This window comes from Oncorhynchus kisutch, unplaced genomic scaffold (genome assembly GCF_002021735.2).
Source record: "Oncorhynchus kisutch isolate 150728-3 unplaced genomic scaffold, Okis_V2 scaffold959, whole genome shotgun sequence".
NCBI lineage: Eukaryota > Metazoa > Chordata > Actinopteri > Salmoniformes > Salmonidae > Oncorhynchus > Oncorhynchus kisutch.
This window is the reverse complement of record NW_022262904.1, coordinates 66,986-82,288: the sequence shown is the minus strand read 5'-3', so window position 1 is coordinate 82,288 and position 15,303 is coordinate 66,986. Positions and strand designations below refer to the sequence as shown.

The window sequence follows — 15,303 nt, the reverse complement described above, 5'->3', positions numbered from 1 at the left end:
GCTAGCCTACGGTAAACGCATACTATGAGTGCCTGGTAGTTGACACCGTTTCTGGCCAGGAAACAGAGTATTGACTACAGGGTTCTATGCTGTAAAGGTTATCACTCAGGACTCTGAATCCTACAATCCGAGTTTAAATCTTGGACGATACTACCATGTCAATTAATTTGCCTCGTGGAAATAGAATATAGCTGTCCAAATATTGTTGTCAGTTGAAAGTATTTGCAGCACGTGAAGGAACGACAGTCCGCTGTTGCTAATTACACGCAGATTTTTTTGTTTCAATTTCCATGTGGATTTAGAATATGGTTCTATGGTGTAATGGTTAGCACTCTGGACTTTGAATCCAGTGATCCGAGTTCAAATCTCGGTAGAACCTTCCTATTTTTGGTGCTGAATTATTCACATGGCCAACCAAAAACCTCATAATCTGATGTTTATCCGGTGTACAAATGACAGGAAATCGGAACTCTACAATAAATACTCTGTATAGGGTTCTATGGTGTAATGGTTAGCACTCAGGACTCTGAATCCTGCGATCCGAGTTCAAATCTCGGTAGGACCTACCTTGATTTTGCAGTGACACACTCCTCCCCTGTCAACTTTTAAATAGTTGGTGAAAGAAACAAGTGGGTGGGAGTCGATAAGCACTCTTGTTACGCACGAATGGCTAGCCTACGGTAAACGCATACTATGAGTGCCTGGTAGTTGACAACCGTTTCTGGCCAGGAACAGAGTATTGACTACAAGGGTTCTATGCTGTAAAGGTTATCACTCAGGACTCTGAATCCTACAATCCGAGTTTAAATCTTGGACGATACTACCATGTCAATTAATTTGCCTCGTGGAAATAGAATATGCTGTCCAAATATTGTTGTCAGTTGAAAGTATTTGCAGCACGTGAAGGAACGACAGGTCCGCTGTTGCTAATTACACGCAGAATTTTTTTTTTCAAATTTCCATGTGGATTTAGAATATGGTTCTATGGTGTAATGGTTAGCACTCTGGACTTTGAATCCAGTGATCCGAGTTCAAATCTCGGTAGAACCTTCCTATTTTGGTGCTGAATTATTCACATGGCCAACCAAAAACCTCATAATCTGATGTTTATTCCGGTGTACAAATGACAGGAAAATCGGAACTCTACAATAAATACTGCTGTATAGGGTTCTATGGTGTAATGGTTAGCACTCAGGACTCTGAATCCTGCGATCCGAGTTCAAATCTCGGTAGGACCTACCTTGATTTTGCAGTGACACACTCCTCCCCTGTCAACTTTTAAATAGTTGCGTGAAAGAGAACAAGTGGGTGGGAGTCGATAGCACTCTTGTTACGCACGAATGGCTAGCCTACGGTAAACGCATACTATGAGTGCCTGGTAGTTGACACCGTTTCTGGCCAGGAAACAGAGTATTGACTACAGGGTTCTATGCTGTAAAGGTTATCACTCAGGACTCTGAATCCTACAATCCGAGTTTAAATCTTGGACGATACTACCATGTCAATTAATTTGCCTCGTGGAAATAGAATATAGCTGTCCAAATATTGTTGTCAGTTGAAAGTATTTGCAGCACGTGAAGGAACGACAGTCCGCTGTTGCTAATTACACGCAGAATTTTTTTTTTTCAATTTCCATGTGGATTTAGAATATGGTTCTATGGTGTAATGGTTAGCACTCTGGACTTTGGAATCCAGTGATCCGAGTTCAAATCTCGGTAGAACCTTCCTATTTTTGGTGCTGAATTATTCACATGGCCAACCAAAAACCTCATAATCTGATGTTTATCCGGTGTACAAATGACAGGAAAATCGGAACTCTACAATAAATACTCTGTATAGGGTTCTATGGTGTAATGGTTAGCACTCAGGACTCTGAATCCTGCGATCCGAGTTCAAATCTCGGTAGGACCTACCTTGATTTTGCAGTGACACACTCCTCCCCTGTCAACTTTTAAATAGTTGCGTGAAAGAAACAAGTGGGTGGGAGTCGATAAGCACTCTTGTTACGCACGAATGGCTAGCCTACGGTAAACGCATACTATGAGTGCCTGGTAGTTGGACACCCGTTTCTGGCCAGGAAACAGAGTATTGACTACAGGGTTCTATGCTGTAAAGGTTATCACTCAGGACTCTGAATCCTACAATCCGAGTTTAAATCTTGGACGATACTACCATGTCAATTAATTTGCCTCGTGGAAATAGAATATAGCTGTCCAAATATTGTTGTCAGTTGAAAGTATTTGCAGCACGTGAAGGAACGACAGTCCGCTGTTGCTAATTACACGCAGAATTTTTTTTTTCAATTCCATGTGGATTTAGAATATGGTTCTATGGTGTAATGGTTAGCACTCTGGACTTTGAATCCAGTGATCCGAGTTCAAATCTCGGTAGAACCTTCCTATTTTGGTGCTGAATTATTCACATGGCCAACCAAAAACCTCATAATCTGATGTTTATCCGGTGTACAAATGACAGGAAAATCGGAACTCTACAATAAATACTCTGTATAGGGTTCTATGGTGTAATGGTTAGCACTCAGGACTCTGAATCCTGCGATCCGAGTTCAAATCTCGGTAGGACCTACCTTGATTTTGCAGTGACACACTCCTCCCCGTCAACTTTAAATAGTTGCGTGAAAGAAACAAGTGGGTGGGAGTCGATAAGCACTCTTGTTACGCACGAATGGCTAGCTACGGTAAACGCATACTATGAGTGCCTGGTAGTTGACACCGTTTCTGGCCAGGAAACAGAGTATTGACTACAGGGTTCTATGCTGTAAAGGTTATCACTCAGGACTCTGAATCCTACAATCCGAGTTTAAATCTTGGACGATACTACCATGTCAATTAATTTGCCTCGTGGAAATAGAATATAGCTGTCCAAATATTGTTGTCAGTTGAAAGTATTTGCAGCACGTGAAGGAACGACAGTCCGCTGTTGCTAATTACACGCAGAATTTTTTTTTTCAATTTCCATGTGGATTTAGAATATGGTTCTATGGTGTAATGGTTAGCACTCTGGACTTGAATCCAGTGATCCGAGTTCAAATCTCGGTAGAACCTTCCTATTTTTGGTGCTGAATTATTCACATGGCCAACCAAAAACCTCATAATCTGATGTTTATCCGGTGTACAAATGACAGGAAATCGGAACTCTACAATAAATACTCTGTATAGGGTTCTATGGTGTAATGGTTAGCACTCAGGACTCTGAATCCTGCGATCCGAGTTCAAATCTCGGTAGGACCTACCTTGATTTTGCAGGTGACACACTCCTCCCCTGTCAACTTTAAATAGTTGCGTGAAAGAAACAAGTGGGTGGGGAGTCGATAAGCACTCTTGTTACGCCACGAATGGCTAGCCTAACGGTAAACGCATACTATGAGTGCCTGGTAGTTGACACCCGTTTCTGGGCCAGGAAACAGAGTATTGACTACAGGGTTCTATGCTGTAAAGGTTATCACTCAGGACTCTGAATCCTACAATCCGAGTTTAAATCTTGGACGATACTACCATGTCAATTAATTTGCCTCGTGGAAATAGAATATAGCTGTCCAAATATTGTTGTCAGTTGAAAGTATTTGCAGCACGTGAAGGAACGACAGTCCGCTGTTGCTAATTACACGCAGATTTTTTTTTTTTCAATTTCCATGTGGATTTAGAATATGGTTCTATGTTGTAATGGTTAGCACTCTGGACTTTGAATCCAGTGATCCGAGTTCAAATCTCGGTAGAAACCTTCCTATTTTTGGTGCTGAATTATTCACATGGCCAACCAAAAACCTCATAATCTGATGTTTATCCGGTGTACAAATGACAGGAAAATCGGAACTCTACAATAACTACTCTGTTATAGGGTTCTATGGTTGTAATGGTTAGCACTCAGGACTCTGAATCCTGCGATCCGAGTTCAAAATCTCGGTAGGACCTACCTTGATTTTGCAGTGACACACTCCTCCCCTGTCAACTTTTAAATAGTTGCGTGAAAGAAACAAGTGGGTGGGAGTCGATAAGCACTCTTGTTACGCACGAATGGCTAGCCTACGGTAAACGCATACTATGAGTGCCTGGTAGTTGACACCGTTTCTGGCCAGGAAACAGAGTATTGACTACAGGGTTCTATGCTGTAAAGGTTATCACTCAGGACTCTGAATCCTACAATCCGAGTTTAAATCTTGGACGATACTACCATGTCAATTAATTTGCCTCGTGGAAATAGAATATAGCTGTCCAAATATTGTTGTCAGTTGAAAGTATTTGCAGCACGTGAAGGAACGACAGTCCGCTGTTGCTAATTACACGCAGAATTTTTTTTTTTCAATTTCCATGTGGATTTAGAATATGGTTCTATGGTGTAATGGTTAGCACTCTGGACTTTGAATCCAGTGATCCGAGTTCAAATCTCGGTAGAACCTTCCTATTTTTGGTGCTGAATTATTCACATGGCCAACCAAAAACCTCATAATCTGATGTTTATCCGGTGTACAAATGACAGGAAAATCGGAACTCTACAATAAATACTCTGTATAGGGTTCTATGGTGTAATGGTTAGCACTCAGGACTCTGAATCCTGCGATCCGAGTTCAAATCTCGGTAGGACCTACCTTGATTTTGCAGTGACACACTCCTCCCCTGTCAACTTTTAAATAGTTGCGTGAAAGAAACAAGTGGGTGGGAGTCGATAAGCACTCTTGTTACGCACGAATGGCTAGCCTACGGTAAACGCATACTATGAGTGCCTGGTAGTTGACACCGTTTCTGGCCAGGAAACAGAGTATTGACTACAGGGTTCTATGCTGTAAAGGTTATCACTCAGGACTCTGAATCCTACAATCCGAGTTTAAATCTTGGACGATACTACCATGTCAATTAATTTGCCTCGTGGAAATAGAATATAGCTTCGTCCAAATATTGTTGTCAGTTGAAAGTATTTGCAGCACGTGAAGGAACGACAGTCCGCTGTTGCTAATTACACGCAGAATTTTTTTTTTTCAATTCCATGTGGATTTAGAATATGGTTCTATGGTGTAATGGTTAGCACTCTGGACTTTGAATCCAGTGATCCGAGTTCAAATCTCGGTAGAACCTTCCTATTTTTGGTGCTGAATTATTCACATGGCCAACCAAAAACCTCATAATCTGATGTTTATCCGGTGTACAAATGACAGGAAAATCGGAACTCTACAATAAATACTCTGTATAGGGTTCTATGGTGTAATGGTTAGCACTCAGGACTCTGAATCCTGCGATCCGAGTTCAAATCTCGGTAGGACCTACCTTGATTTTGCAGTGACACACTCCTCCCTGTCACTTTAAATAGTTGCGTGAAAGAAACAAGTGGGTGGGAGTCGATAAGCACTCTTGTTACGCACGAATGGCTAGCCTACGGTAAACGCATACTATGAGTGCCTGGTAGTTGACACCGTTTCTGGCCAGGAAACAGAGTATTGACTACAGGGTTCTATGCTGTAAAGGTTATCACTCAGGACTCTGAATCCTACAATCCGAGTTTAAAATCTTGGACGATACTACCATGTCAATTAATTTGCCTCGTGGAAATAGAATATAGCTGTCCAAATATTGTTGTCAGTTGAAAGTATTTGCAGCACGTGAAGGAACGACAGTCCGCTGTTGCTAATTACACGCAGAATTTTTTTTTTTCAATTTCCATGTGGATTTAGAATATGGTTCTATGGTGTAATGGTTAGCACTCTGGACTTTGAATCCAGTGATCCGAGTTCAAATCTCGGTAGAACCTTCCTATTTTTGGTGCTGAATTATTCACATGGCCAACCAAAAACCTCATAATCTGATGTTTATCCGGTGTACAAATGACAGGAAAATCGGAACTCTACAATAAATACTCTGTATAGGGTTCTATGGTGTAATGGTTAGCACTCAGGACTCTGAATCCTGCGATCCGAGTTCAAATCTCGGTAGGACCTACCTTGATTTTGCAGTGACACACTCCTCCCCTGTCAACTTTAAATAGTTGCGTGAAAGAAACAAGTGGGTGGGAGTCGATAAGCACTCTTGTTACGCACGAATGGCTAGCCTACGGTAAACGCATACTATGAGTGCCTGGTAGTTGACACCGTTTCTGGCCAGGAACAGAGTATTGACTACAGGGTTCTATGCTGTAAAGGTTATCACTCAGGACTCTGAATCCTACAATCCGAGTTTAAATCTTGGACGATACTACCATGTCAATTAATTTGCCTCGTGGAAATAGAATATAGCTGTCCAAATATTGTTGTCAGTTGAAAGTATTTGCAGCACGTGAAGGAACGACAGTCCGCTGTTGCTAATTACACGCAGAATTTTTTTTTTTCAATTTCCATGTGGATTTAGAATATGGTTCTATGGTGTAATGGTTAGCACTCTGGACTTTGAATCCAGTGATCCGAGTTCAAATCTCGGTAGAACCTTCCTATTTTTGGTGCTGAATTATTCACATGGCCAACCAAAAACCTCATAATCTGATGTTTATCCGGTGTACAAATGACAGGAAAATCGGAACTCTACAATAAATACTCTGTATAGGGTTCTATGGTGTAATGGTTAGCACTCAGGACTCTGAATCCTGCGATCCGAGTTCAAATCTCGGTAGGACCTACCTTGATTTTGCAGTGACACACTCCTCCCCTGTCAACTTTTAAATAGTTGCGTGAAAGAAACAAGTGGGTGGGAGTCGATAAGCACTCTTGTTACGCACGAATGGCTAGCCTACGGTAAACGCATACTATGAGTGCCTGGTAGTTGACACCGTTTCTGGCCAGGAAACAGAGTATTGACTACAGGGTTCTATGCTGTAAAGGTTATCACTCAGGACTCTGAATCCTACAATCCGAGTTTAAATCTTGGACGATACTACCATGTCAATTAATTTGCCTCGTGGAAATAGAATATAGCTGTCCAAATATTGTTGTCAGTTGAAAGTATTTGCAGCACGTGAAGGAACGACAGTCCGCTGTTGCTAATTACACGCAGAATTTTTTTTTTTCAATTTCCATGTGGATTTAGAATATGGTTCTATGGTGTAATGGTTAGCACTCTGGACTTTGAATCCAGTGATCCGAGTTCAAATCTCGGTAGAACCTTCCTATTTTTGGTGCTGAATTATTCACATGGCCAACCAAAAACCTCATAATCTGATGTTTATCCGGTGTACAAATGACAGGAAAATCGGAACTCTACAATAAATACTCTGTATAGGGTTCTATGGTGTAATGGTTAGCACTCAGGACTCTGAATCCTGCGATCCGAGTTCAAATCTCGGTAGGACCTACCTTGATTTTGCAGTGACACACTCCTCCCCTGTCAACTTTAAATAGTTGCGTGAAAGAAACAAGTGGGTGGGAGTCGATAAGCACTCTTGTTACGCACGAATGGCTAGCCTACGGTAAACGCATACTATGAGTGCCTGGTAGTTGACACCGTTTCTGGCCAGGAAACAGAGTATTGACTACAGGGTTCTATGCTGTAAAGGTTATCACTCAGGACTCTGAATCCTACAATCCGAGTTTAAATCTTGGACGATACTACCATGTCAATTAATTTGCCTCGTGGAAATAGAATATAGCTGTCCAAATATTGTTGTCAGTTGAAAGTATTTGCAGCACGTGAAGGAACGACAGTCCGCTGTTGCTAATTACACGCAGAATTTTTTTTTTTCAATTTCCATGTGGATTTAGAATATGGTTCTATGGTGTAATGGTTAGCACTCTGGACTTTGAATCCAGTGATCCGAGTTCAAATCTCGGTAGAACCTTCCTATTTTTGGTGCTGAATTATTCACATGGCCAACCAAAAACCTCATAATCTGATGTTTATCCGGTGTACAAATGACAGGAAAATCGGAACTCTACAATAAATACTCTGTATAGGGTTCTATGGTGTAATGGTTAGCACTCAGGACTCTGAATCCTGCGATCCGAGTTCAAATCTCGGTAGGACCTACCTTGATTTTGCAGTGACACACTCCTCCCCTGTCAACTTTTAAATAGTTGCGTGAAAGAAACAAGTGGGTGGGAGTCGATAAGCACTCTTGTTACGCACGAATGGCTAGCCTACGGTAAACGCATACTATGAGTGCCTGGTAGTTGACACCGTTTCTGGCCAGGAAACAGAGTATTGACTACAGGGTTCTATGCTGTAAAGGTTATCACTCAGGACTCTGAATCCTACAATCCGAGTTTAAATCTTGGACGATACTACCATGTCAATTAATTTGCCTCGTGGAAATAGAATATAGCTGTCCAAATATTGTTGTCAGTTGAAAGTATTTGCAGCACGTGAAGGAACGACAGTCCGCTGTTGCTAATTACACGCAGATTTTTTTTTTTTCAATTTCCATGTGGATTTAGAATATGGTTCTATGTTGTAATGGTTAGCACTCTGGACTTTGAATCCAGTGATCCGAGTTCAAATCTCGGTAGAACCTTCCTATTTTTGGTGCTGAATTATTCACATGGCCAACCAAAAACCTCATAATCTGATGTTTATCCGGTGTACAAATGACAGGAAAATCGGAACTCTACAATAAACACTCTGTATAGGGTTCTATGGTGTAATGGTTAGCACTCAGGACTCTGAATCCTGCGATCCGAGTTCAAATCTCGGTAGGACCTACCTTGATTTTGCAGTGACACACTCCTCCCCTGTCAACTTTTAAATAGTTGCGTGAAAGAAACAAGTGGGTGGGAGTCGATAAGCACTCTTGTTACGCACGAATGGCTAGCCTACGGTAACGCATACTATGAGTGCCTGGTAGTTGACACCGTTTCTGGCCAGGAAACAGAGTATTGACTACAGGGTTCTATGCTGTAAAGGTTATCACTCAGGGACTCTGAATCCTACAATCCGAGTTTAAATCTTGGACGATACTACCATGTCAATTAATTTGCCTCGTGGAAATAGAATATAGCTGTCCAAATATTGTTGTCAGTTGAAAGTATTTGCAGCACGTGAAGGAACGACAGTCCGCTGTTGCTAATTACACGCAGAATGTTTTTTTTTAAATTTCCATGTGGATTTAGAATATGGTTCTATGGTGTAATGGTTAGCACTCTGGACTTTGAATCCAGTGATCCGAGTTCAAATCTCGGTAGAACCTTCCTATTTTTGGTGCTGAATTATTCACATGGCCAACCAAAAACCTCATAATCTGATGTTTATCCGGTGTACAAATGACAGGAAAATCGGAACTCTACAATAAATACTCTGTATAGGGTTCTATGGTGTAATGGTTAGCACTCAGGACTCTGAATCCTGCGATCCGAGTTCAAATCTCGGTAGGACCTACCTTGATTTTGCAGTGACACACTCCTCCCCTGTCAACTTTAAATAGTTGCGTGAAAGAACAAGTGGGTGGGAGTCGATAAGCACTCTTGTTACGCACGAATGGCTAGCCTACGGTAAACGCATACTATGAGTGGCCTGGTAGTTGACACCGTTTCTGGCCAGGAAACAGAGTATTGACTACAGGGTTCTATGCTGTAAAGGTTATCACTCAGGACTCTGAATCCTACAATCCGAGTTTAAATCTTGGACGATACTACCATGTCAATAATTTGCCTCGTGGAATAGAATATAGCTGTCCAAATATTGTTGTCAGTTGAAAGTATTTGCAGGCACGTGAAGGAACGACAGTCCGCTGTTTGCTAATTACACGCAGATTTTTTTTTTTTCAATTTCCATGTGGATTTAGAATATGGTTCTATGGTGTAATGGTTAGCACTCTGACTTTGAATCCAGTTGATCCGAGTTCAAAATCTCGGTAGAACCTTCCTATTTTTGGTGCTGAATTATTCACATGGCCAACCAAAAACCTCATAATCTGATGTTTATCCGGTGTACAAATGACAGGAAAATCGGAACTCTACAATAAACACTCTGTATAGGGTTCTATGGTGTAATGGTTAGCACTCAGGACTCTGAATCCTGCGATCCGAGTTCAAATCTCGGTAGGACCTACCTTGATTTTGCAGTGACACACTCCTCCCCTGTCAACTTTTAAATAGTTGCGTGAAAGAAACAAGTGGGTGGGAGTCGATAAGCACTCTTGTTACGCCACGAATGGCTAGCCTACGGTAAACGCATACTATGAGTGCCTGGTAGTTGACACCGTTTCTGGCCAGGAAACAGAGTATTGACTACAGGGTTCTATGCTGTAAAGGTTATCACTCAGGACTCTGAATCCTACAATCCGAGTTTAAATCTTGGACGATACTACCATGTCAATTAATTTGCCTCGTGGAAATAGAATATAGCTGTCCAAATATTGTTGTCAGTTGAAAGTATTTGCAGCACGTGAAGGAACGACAGTCCGCTGTTGCTAATTACACGCAGAATGTTTTTTTTTAAATTTCCATGTGGATTTAGAATATGGTTCTATGGTGTAATGGTTAGCACTCTGGACTTGAATCCAGTGATCGAGTTCAAATCTCGGTAGAACCTTCCTATTTTGGTGCTGAATTATTCACATGGCCAACCAAAACCTCATAATCTGATGTTTATCCGGTTGTACAAATGACAGGAAAATCGGAACTCTACAATAAATACTCTGTATAGGGTTCTATGGTGTAATGGTTAGCACTCAGGACTCTGAATCCTGCGATCCGAGTTCAAATCTCGGTAGGACCTACCTTGATTTTGCAGTGACACACTCCTCCCCTGTCAACTTTAAAATAGTTGCGTGAAAGAAACAAGTGGGTGGGAGTCGATAAGCACTCTTGTTACGCACGAATGGCTAGCCTACGGTAAACGCATACTATGAGTGCCTGGTAGTTGACACCGTTTCTGGCCAGGAAACAGAGTATTGACTACAGGGTTCTATGCTGTAAAGGTTATCACTCAGGACTCTGAATCCTACAATCCGAGTTTAAATCTTGGACGATACTACCATGTCAATTAATTTGCCTCGTGGAAATAGAATATAGCTGTCCAAATATTGTTGTCAGTTGAAAGTATTTGCAGCACGTGAAGGAACGACAGTCCGCTGTTGCTATTTACAGGCAGATTTTTTTTTTTCAATTTCCATGTGGATTTAGAATATGGTTCTATGGTGTAATGGTTAGCACTCTGGACTTTGAATCCAGTGATCCGAGTTCAAATCTCGGTAGAACCTTCCTATTTTTGGTGCTGAATTATTCACATGGCCAACCAAAAACCTCATAATCTGATGTTTATCCGGTGTACAAATGACAGGAAAATCGGAACTCTACATAAATACTCTGTATAGGGTTCTATGGTGTAATGGTTAGCACTCAGGACTCTGAATCCTGCGATCCGAGTTCAAATCTCGGTAGGACCTAACTTGATTTTGCAGTGACACACTCCTCCCCTGTCAACTTTAAAATAGTTGCGTGAAAGAAACAAGTGGGTGGGAGTCGATAAGCACTCTTGTTACGCACGTATGGCTAGCCTACGGTAAACGCATACTATGAGTGCCTGGTATTTGACACCGTTTCTGGCCAGGAAACAGAGTATTGACTACAGGGTTCAATGCTGTAAAGGTTATCACTCAGGACTCTGAATCCTGCGATCCGAGTTCAAATCTCGGTAGGACCTACCTTGATTTTGCAGTGACACACTCCTCCCCTGTCAACTTTTAAATAGTTGCGTGAAAGAAACAAGTGGGTGGGAGTCGATAAACACTCTTGTTACGCACGAATGGCTAGCCTACGGTAAACGCATACTATGAGTGCCTGGTAGTTGACACCGTTTCTGGCCAGGAAACAGAGTATTGACTACAGGGTTCTATGCTGTAAAGGTTATCACTCAGGACTCTGAATCCTGCGATCCGAGTTCAAATCTCGGTAGGACCTACCTTGATTTTGCAGTGACACACTCCTCCCCTGTCAACTTTAAAATAGTTCCGTGAAAGAAACAAGTGGGTGGGAGTCGATAAGCACTCTTGTTACGCACGAATGGCTAGCCTACGGTAAACGCATACTATGAGTGCCTGGTAGTTGACACCGTTTCTGGCCAGGAAACAGAGTATTGACTACAGGGTTCTATGCTGTAAAGGTTATCACTCAGGACTCTGAATCCTACAATCCGAGTTTAAATCTTGGACGATACTACCATGTCAATTAATTTGCCTCGTGGAAATAGAATATAGCTGTCCAAATATTGTTGTCAGTTGAAAGTATTTGCAGCACGTGAAGGAACGACAGTCCGCTGTTGCTATTTACAGGCAGATTTTTTTTTTTCAATTTCCATGTGGATTTAGAATATGGTTCTATGGTGTAATGGTTAGCACTCTGGACTTTGAATCCAGTGATCCGAGTTCAAATCTCGGTAGAACCTTCCTATTTTTGGTGCTGAATTATTCACATGGCCAACCAAAAACCTCATAATCTGATGTTTATCCGGTGTACAAATGACAGGAAAATCGGAACTCTACAATAAATACTCTGTATAGGGTTCTATGGTGTAATGGTTAGCACTCAGGACTCTGAATCCTGCGATCCGAGTTCAAATCTCGTTAGGACCTAACTTGATTTTGCAGTGACACACTCCTCCCCTGTCAACTTTAAAATAGTTGCGTGAAAGAAACAAGTGGGTGGGAGTCGATAAGCACTCTTGTTACGCACGAATGGCTAGCCTACGGTAAACGCATACTATGAGTGCCTGGTATTTGACACCGTTTCTGGCCAGGAAACAGAGTATTGACTACAGGGTTCAATGCTGTAAAGGTTATCACTCAGGACTCTGAATCCTGCGATCCGAGTTCAAATCTCGGTAGGACCTACCTTGATTTTGCAGTGACACACTCCTCCCCTGTCAACTTTTAAATAGTTGCGTGAAAGAAACAAGTGGGTGGGAGTCGATAAACACTCTTGTTACGCACGAATGGCTAGCCTACGGTAAACGCATACTATGAGTGCCTGGTAGTTGACACCGTTTCTGGCCAGGAAACAGAGTATTGACTACAGGGTTCTATGCTGTAAAGGTTATCACTCAGGACTCTGAATCCTGCGATCCGAGTTCAAATCTCGGTAGGACCTACCTTGATTTTGCAGTGACACACTCCTCCCCTGTCAACTTTAAAATAGTTGCGTGAAAGAAACAAGTTGGTGGGAGTCGATAAGCACTCTTGTTACGCACGAATGGCTAGCCTACGGTAAACGCATACTATGAGTGCCTGGTAGTTGACACCGTTTCTGGCCAGGAAACAGAGTATTGACTACAGGGTTCTATGCTGTAAAGGTTATCACTCAGGACTCTGAATCCTACAATCCGAGTTTAAATCTTGGACGATACTACCATGTCAATTAATTTGCCTCGTGGAAATAGAATATAGCTGTCCAAATATTGTTGTCAGTTGAAAGTATTTGCAGCACGTGAAGGAACGACAGTCCGCTGTTGCTATTTACAGGCAGATTTTTTTTTTTCAATTTCCATGTGGATTTAGAATATGGTTCTATGGTGTAATGGTTAGCACTCTGGACTTTGAATCCAGTGATCCGAGTTCAAATCTCGGTAGAACCTTCCTATTTTTGGTGCTGAATTATTCACATGGCCAACCAAAAACCTCATAATCTGATGTTTATCCGGTGTACAAATGACAGGAAAATCGGAACTCTACAATAAATACTCTGTATAGGGTTCTATGGTGTAATGGTTAGCACTCAGGACTCTGAATCCTGCGATCCGAGTTCAAATCTCGGTAGGACCTAACTTGATTTTGCAGTGACACACTCCTCCCCTGTCAACTTTAAAATAGTTGCGTGAAAGAAACAAGTGGGTGGGAGTCGATAAGCACTCTTGTTACGCACGTATGGCTAGCCTACGGTAAACGCATACTATGAGTGCCTGGTATTTGACACCGTTTCTGGCCAGGAAACAGAGTATTGACTACAGGGTTCAATGCTGTAAAGGTTATCACTCAGGACTCTGAATCCTGCGATCCGAGTTCAAATCTCGGTAGGACCTACCTTGATTTTGCAGTGACACACTCCTCCCCTGTCAACTTTTAAATAGTTGCATGAAAGAAACAAGTGGGTGGGAGTCGATAAACACTCTTGTTACGCACGAATGGCTAGCCTACGGTAAACGCATACTATGAGTGCCTGGTAGTTGACACCGTTTCTGGCCAGGAAACAGAGTATTGACTACAGGGTTCTATGCTGTAAAGGTTATCACTCAGGACTCTGAATCCTGCGATCCGAGTTCAAATCTCGGTAGGACCTACCTTGATTTTGCAGTGACACACTCCTCCCCTGTCAACTTTAAAATAGTTGCGTGAAAGAAACAAGTGGGTGGGAGTCGATAAGCACTCTTGTTACGCACGAATGGCTAGCCTACGGTAAACGCATACTATGAGTGCCTGGTAGTTGACACCGTTTCTGGCCAGGAAACAGAGTATTGACTACAGGGTTCTATGCTGTAAAGGTTATCACTCAGGACTCTGAATCCTACAATCCGAGTTTAAATCTTGGACGATACTACCATGTCAATTAATTTGCCTCGTGGAAATAGAATATAGCTGTCCAAATATTGTTGTCAGTTGAAAGTATTTGCAGCACGTGAAGGAACGACAGTCCGCTGTTGCTAATTACACGCAGAATTTTTTTTTTTCAATTTCCATGTGCATTTAGAATATGGTTCTATGGTGTAATGGTTAGCACTCTGGACTTTGAATCCAGTGATCCGAGTTCAAATCTCGGTAGAACCTTCCTATTTTTGGTGCTGAATTATTCACATGGCCAACCAAAAACCTCATAATCTGATGTTTATCCGGTGTACAAATGACAGGAAAATCGGAACTCTACAATAAATACTCTGTATAGGGTTCTATGGTGTAATGGTTAGCACTCAGGACTCTGAATCCTGCGATCCGAGTTCAAATCTCGGTAGGACCTACCTTGATTTTGCAGTGACACACTCCTCCCCTGTCAACTTTAAAATAGTTGCGTGAAAGAAACAAGTGGGTGGGAGTCGATAAGCACTCTTGTTACGCACGAATGGCTAGCCTACGGTAAACGCATACTATGAGTGCCTGGTATTTGACACCGTTTCTGGCCAGGAACAGAGTATTGACTACAGGGTTCAATGCTGTAAAGGTTATCACTCAGGACTCTGAATCCTGCGATCCGAGTTCAAATCTCGGTAGGACCTACCTTGATTTTGCAGTGACACACTCCTCCCCTGTCAACTTTTAAATAGTTGCGTGAAAGAAACAAGTGGGTGGGAGTCGATAAACACTCTTGTTACGCACGAATGGCTAGCCTACGGTAAACGCATACTATGAGTGCCTGGTAGTTGACACCGTTTCTGGCCAGGAAACAGAGTATTG

General features: G+C 42.1%; 39 non-coding genes across 39 annotated transcripts; all 39 read left to right on the top strand.

The window, feature by feature from the left end:
• The first annotated feature begins 307 nt into the window (after positions 1-307).
• trnaq-uug (transfer RNA glutamine (anticodon UUG)) lies at positions 308-379 on the top strand. The gene has a single exon. It is a non-coding gene; the product is annotated as a tRNA-Gln (tRNA).
• A 114-nt stretch (positions 380-493) lies between these two features.
• trnaq-cug (transfer RNA glutamine (anticodon CUG)) lies at positions 494-565 on the top strand. The gene has a single exon. It is a non-coding gene; the product is annotated as a tRNA-Gln (tRNA).
• Positions 566-978: 413 nt separating this feature from the next.
• trnaq-uug (transfer RNA glutamine (anticodon UUG)) lies at positions 979-1,050 on the top strand. Its single transcript has one exon. It is a non-coding gene; the product is annotated as a tRNA-Gln (tRNA).
• A 116-nt stretch (positions 1,051-1,166) lies between these two features.
• Positions 1,167-1,238, top strand: trnaq-cug (transfer RNA glutamine (anticodon CUG)). The gene has a single exon. It is a non-coding gene; the product is annotated as a tRNA-Gln (tRNA).
• Positions 1,239-1,651: 413 nt separating this feature from the next.
• trnaq-uug (transfer RNA glutamine (anticodon UUG)) lies at positions 1,652-1,724 on the top strand. Its single transcript has one exon. It is a non-coding gene; the product is annotated as a tRNA-Gln (tRNA).
• Positions 1,725-1,839: 115 nt separating this feature from the next.
• Positions 1,840-1,911, top strand: trnaq-cug (transfer RNA glutamine (anticodon CUG)). The gene has a single exon. It is a non-coding gene; the product is annotated as a tRNA-Gln (tRNA).
• A 413-nt stretch (positions 1,912-2,324) lies between these two features.
• On the top strand, positions 2,325-2,396 carry trnaq-uug (transfer RNA glutamine (anticodon UUG)). The gene has a single exon. It is a non-coding gene; the product is annotated as a tRNA-Gln (tRNA).
• Positions 2,397-2,510: 114 nt separating this feature from the next.
• On the top strand, positions 2,511-2,582 carry trnaq-cug (transfer RNA glutamine (anticodon CUG)). Its single transcript has one exon. It is a non-coding gene; the product is annotated as a tRNA-Gln (tRNA).
• Positions 2,583-3,176: 594 nt separating this feature from the next.
• Positions 3,177-3,248, top strand: trnaq-cug (transfer RNA glutamine (anticodon CUG)). The gene has a single exon. It is a non-coding gene; the product is annotated as a tRNA-Gln (tRNA).
• Positions 3,249-3,666: 418 nt separating this feature from the next.
• trnaq-uug (transfer RNA glutamine (anticodon UUG)) lies at positions 3,667-3,738 on the top strand. The gene has a single exon. It is a non-coding gene; the product is annotated as a tRNA-Gln (tRNA).
• Positions 3,739-4,342: 604 nt separating this feature from the next.
• Positions 4,343-4,414, top strand: trnaq-uug (transfer RNA glutamine (anticodon UUG)). Its single transcript has one exon. It is a non-coding gene; the product is annotated as a tRNA-Gln (tRNA).
• A 115-nt stretch (positions 4,415-4,529) lies between these two features.
• On the top strand, positions 4,530-4,601 carry trnaq-cug (transfer RNA glutamine (anticodon CUG)). The gene has a single exon. It is a non-coding gene; the product is annotated as a tRNA-Gln (tRNA).
• A 414-nt stretch (positions 4,602-5,015) lies between these two features.
• trnaq-uug (transfer RNA glutamine (anticodon UUG)) lies at positions 5,016-5,087 on the top strand. Its single transcript has one exon. It is a non-coding gene; the product is annotated as a tRNA-Gln (tRNA).
• Positions 5,088-5,202: 115 nt separating this feature from the next.
• On the top strand, positions 5,203-5,274 carry trnaq-cug (transfer RNA glutamine (anticodon CUG)). Its single transcript has one exon. It is a non-coding gene; the product is annotated as a tRNA-Gln (tRNA).
• A 411-nt stretch (positions 5,275-5,685) lies between these two features.
• trnaq-uug (transfer RNA glutamine (anticodon UUG)) lies at positions 5,686-5,757 on the top strand. Its single transcript has one exon. It is a non-coding gene; the product is annotated as a tRNA-Gln (tRNA).
• Positions 5,758-5,872: 115 nt separating this feature from the next.
• On the top strand, positions 5,873-5,944 carry trnaq-cug (transfer RNA glutamine (anticodon CUG)). Its single transcript has one exon. It is a non-coding gene; the product is annotated as a tRNA-Gln (tRNA).
• A 411-nt stretch (positions 5,945-6,355) lies between these two features.
• On the top strand, positions 6,356-6,427 carry trnaq-uug (transfer RNA glutamine (anticodon UUG)). Its single transcript has one exon. It is a non-coding gene; the product is annotated as a tRNA-Gln (tRNA).
• Positions 6,428-6,542: 115 nt separating this feature from the next.
• On the top strand, positions 6,543-6,614 carry trnaq-cug (transfer RNA glutamine (anticodon CUG)). The gene has a single exon. It is a non-coding gene; the product is annotated as a tRNA-Gln (tRNA).
• A 413-nt stretch (positions 6,615-7,027) lies between these two features.
• On the top strand, positions 7,028-7,099 carry trnaq-uug (transfer RNA glutamine (anticodon UUG)). The gene has a single exon. It is a non-coding gene; the product is annotated as a tRNA-Gln (tRNA).
• A 115-nt stretch (positions 7,100-7,214) lies between these two features.
• Positions 7,215-7,286, top strand: trnaq-cug (transfer RNA glutamine (anticodon CUG)). The gene has a single exon. It is a non-coding gene; the product is annotated as a tRNA-Gln (tRNA).
• A 412-nt stretch (positions 7,287-7,698) lies between these two features.
• Positions 7,699-7,770, top strand: trnaq-uug (transfer RNA glutamine (anticodon UUG)). Its single transcript has one exon. It is a non-coding gene; the product is annotated as a tRNA-Gln (tRNA).
• Positions 7,771-7,885: 115 nt separating this feature from the next.
• On the top strand, positions 7,886-7,957 carry trnaq-cug (transfer RNA glutamine (anticodon CUG)). The gene has a single exon. It is a non-coding gene; the product is annotated as a tRNA-Gln (tRNA).
• Positions 7,958-8,370: 413 nt separating this feature from the next.
• trnaq-uug (transfer RNA glutamine (anticodon UUG)) lies at positions 8,371-8,442 on the top strand. Its single transcript has one exon. It is a non-coding gene; the product is annotated as a tRNA-Gln (tRNA).
• Positions 8,443-8,557: 115 nt separating this feature from the next.
• Positions 8,558-8,629, top strand: trnaq-cug (transfer RNA glutamine (anticodon CUG)). The gene has a single exon. It is a non-coding gene; the product is annotated as a tRNA-Gln (tRNA).
• Positions 8,630-9,042: 413 nt separating this feature from the next.
• On the top strand, positions 9,043-9,114 carry trnaq-uug (transfer RNA glutamine (anticodon UUG)). Its single transcript has one exon. It is a non-coding gene; the product is annotated as a tRNA-Gln (tRNA).
• A 115-nt stretch (positions 9,115-9,229) lies between these two features.
• On the top strand, positions 9,230-9,301 carry trnaq-cug (transfer RNA glutamine (anticodon CUG)). Its single transcript has one exon. It is a non-coding gene; the product is annotated as a tRNA-Gln (tRNA).
• A 600-nt stretch (positions 9,302-9,901) lies between these two features.
• On the top strand, positions 9,902-9,973 carry trnaq-cug (transfer RNA glutamine (anticodon CUG)). Its single transcript has one exon. It is a non-coding gene; the product is annotated as a tRNA-Gln (tRNA).
• Positions 9,974-10,571: 598 nt separating this feature from the next.
• trnaq-cug (transfer RNA glutamine (anticodon CUG)) lies at positions 10,572-10,643 on the top strand. The gene has a single exon. It is a non-coding gene; the product is annotated as a tRNA-Gln (tRNA).
• A 412-nt stretch (positions 10,644-11,055) lies between these two features.
• On the top strand, positions 11,056-11,127 carry trnaq-uug (transfer RNA glutamine (anticodon UUG)). The gene has a single exon. It is a non-coding gene; the product is annotated as a tRNA-Gln (tRNA).
• Positions 11,128-11,241: 114 nt separating this feature from the next.
• On the top strand, positions 11,242-11,313 carry trnaq-cug (transfer RNA glutamine (anticodon CUG)). The gene has a single exon. It is a non-coding gene; the product is annotated as a tRNA-Gln (tRNA).
• Positions 11,314-11,755: 442 nt separating this feature from the next.
• On the top strand, positions 11,756-11,827 carry trnaq-cug (transfer RNA glutamine (anticodon CUG)). The gene has a single exon. It is a non-coding gene; the product is annotated as a tRNA-Gln (tRNA).
• Positions 11,828-12,239: 412 nt separating this feature from the next.
• Positions 12,240-12,311, top strand: trnaq-uug (transfer RNA glutamine (anticodon UUG)). The gene has a single exon. It is a non-coding gene; the product is annotated as a tRNA-Gln (tRNA).
• A 115-nt stretch (positions 12,312-12,426) lies between these two features.
• trnaq-cug (transfer RNA glutamine (anticodon CUG)) lies at positions 12,427-12,498 on the top strand. Its single transcript has one exon. It is a non-coding gene; the product is annotated as a tRNA-Gln (tRNA).
• Positions 12,499-12,940: 442 nt separating this feature from the next.
• On the top strand, positions 12,941-13,012 carry trnaq-cug (transfer RNA glutamine (anticodon CUG)). The gene has a single exon. It is a non-coding gene; the product is annotated as a tRNA-Gln (tRNA).
• A 412-nt stretch (positions 13,013-13,424) lies between these two features.
• trnaq-uug (transfer RNA glutamine (anticodon UUG)) lies at positions 13,425-13,496 on the top strand. Its single transcript has one exon. It is a non-coding gene; the product is annotated as a tRNA-Gln (tRNA).
• Positions 13,497-13,611: 115 nt separating this feature from the next.
• Positions 13,612-13,683, top strand: trnaq-cug (transfer RNA glutamine (anticodon CUG)). Its single transcript has one exon. It is a non-coding gene; the product is annotated as a tRNA-Gln (tRNA).
• Positions 13,684-14,125: 442 nt separating this feature from the next.
• Positions 14,126-14,197, top strand: trnaq-cug (transfer RNA glutamine (anticodon CUG)). The gene has a single exon. It is a non-coding gene; the product is annotated as a tRNA-Gln (tRNA).
• Positions 14,198-14,610: 413 nt separating this feature from the next.
• Positions 14,611-14,682, top strand: trnaq-uug (transfer RNA glutamine (anticodon UUG)). The gene has a single exon. It is a non-coding gene; the product is annotated as a tRNA-Gln (tRNA).
• A 115-nt stretch (positions 14,683-14,797) lies between these two features.
• trnaq-cug (transfer RNA glutamine (anticodon CUG)) lies at positions 14,798-14,869 on the top strand. Its single transcript has one exon. It is a non-coding gene; the product is annotated as a tRNA-Gln (tRNA).
• The last annotated feature ends 434 nt before the right edge of the window (positions 14,870-15,303 follow it).